At 52.0% G+C, this 1,851-nt stretch overlaps 1 non-coding gene across 1 annotated transcript; it reads right to left on the bottom strand.

Annotated features, from left to right (window-relative positions):
• Positions 1-355: 355 nt before the first annotated feature.
• Positions 356-429, bottom strand: TRNAN-GUU. The gene has a single exon. It is a non-coding gene; the product is annotated as a tRNA-Asn (tRNA).
• Positions 430-1,851: the final 1,422 nt, after the last annotated feature.

Raw genomic sequence — 1,851 nt, 5'->3', positions numbered from 1 at the left:
ACGTGACTCAGGCTTGGGCCGCATGGCCGCGCTTTCCTGACGAGGCATGAGGCAGGCCAAGAGCTTTGCACAGCGTACAGGGAAGTGGGAGGGCGTTCTTGAGCCGGCCTGTCTCCTTCGCTTCTCCCTTGCCGCTTGGGCGGAGGCGGGAAGGAGCGAAACGTTCCGGCTGAAAGTTTTTGTGCTCGGCTTTGAGGATTAAGCCTGAGCCTCCGGCATGGCTGCTGGCAGATGGGTTTCTGAATGGCATCCAGCCTGCTCTTTGGACCACCGGCTGAAAGCACTGAGGCAGCAAATGGGACCTTGAGGCTCCCCACAGGCCTCAGGAAGCAAGGAAGTAGCATGGGCTTAGCGTCGTCCCTGGGTGGGCTCGAACCACCATCCTTTCGGTTAACAGCCGAACGCGCTGACCCATTGCGCCACAGAGACATGGACGGCAAGGCTGTATTGAGCACAAAAGCTGGGAATCAGCTCAGGGCATACGGTATAGCACATGCATGCAGTGGTTGGCCAAGCAACAGCAAGGAACTGGACTGCTATGGAGGGAAAGTTCTTTGGGAAGGAACCGAAAAGAGCACCGGGCTGTGGTACAGCGCTGCATACACTTTCTTTGGCCTGTTTTGCTGGAAAAGTTAGCAGAGTGAGATTGTTAGTCACAGGTCAGTGGGTGGGTTTATGCAAATCCTGGACTCTTGGACGGGGCACACAACTTCCGTGGCACATGCACCACCTCTGCAACTAACGTTTGCTACCTCACTCCTCACAACACACCTTTTACCTTTCAGGGCTAAAATACACCGTGAAAGAGATCTAACGGCATGCTTAGGTGATCAACTGCAGCACTCACAACAATTTGAAGAGATTCAAAACCACCTCTGCCTCTGTCTTTCCACAGCAGGGACAGCAGAAAGGACATCAGCAGCACCTGCAAGAGGCCAACAAACATCCATTTCTACCTCCCTCCACGTGCTGCCGTTAGGAACCCATACCCCTAAATGGTGAGTACTTTTCAGGCGAGGGTGACGCTCTCAGGCCTCAAATGCCAGGTACAGTTACTCTGTCCTTGATCCAAAATCAACAGGAAAATACACTGGATTACTCCTGCCCCAATAACAAAGAGACTGGGGAACCCGCAGCAGCTGAAATGACCGTTTGGACAAGCACTCCCATCATGCAATCCGTGGGTGTAACCATGCAAATGACATCAGCCCCAAAAGGCCTTGACGACAGATCACCAACAGATGGCAGGGTAGACTTCATACTGACCCTGCTTCAACTAGATTGTGGCAAAGATTCCCAAACACCGAACGTTAAAACTCACCTAACGCTGGTCAATCCATCCTCATCGTCGTAGCCGCTGCTATACTCCACACCCGAACGTAGCCTCATATGGACAACATACCCTCCTAACTCAGTGTCTGTACGTTAACCTTTACCCCAGTCAGGCTATTGCAGATTATGTATTCCTTACGCCACCCCATTTTAAACCGAACTTTGTACCCTTGGGTAAGCTGTACGTTGTTCCCTGAGCACCAGAAACTTCTACGCCAAACTCTGTACTGCACACTTTTTTTTCTTTGAACCTCATCTTAATAAAATGCTGACTTTTGTTCGAGATCCCGGCTCCTCTTTGCAAGGCGTGTGCGCGCCGCTTTAGTCTGCTAATACGGCGGGGCGATTGAGCCAGAGGTGCTTGCCTGCTGCAGACACGGATCCAAGGCTGAACCTCGTCCCCACAAGCGTAACTGAAAACAGTTTAAGAAGTGCTCCTGTCTCCGCACTCAGCTACCCAGCTCCCAATGGGGTCCAAACCCCAACTAGATCCTTTTTACCCTGTAGAAGCTAGCTGTA

The sequence above is a fragment of the Mauremys reevesii genome, linkage group 12, assembly GCF_016161935.1.
Source record: "Mauremys reevesii isolate NIE-2019 linkage group 12, ASM1616193v1, whole genome shotgun sequence".
Taxonomy (NCBI): Eukaryota; Metazoa; Chordata; order Testudines; family Geoemydidae; genus Mauremys; species Mauremys reevesii.
Note: the sequence above shows the minus strand (reverse complement) of the source record. Positions and strands in the feature narration are given on the sequence as shown.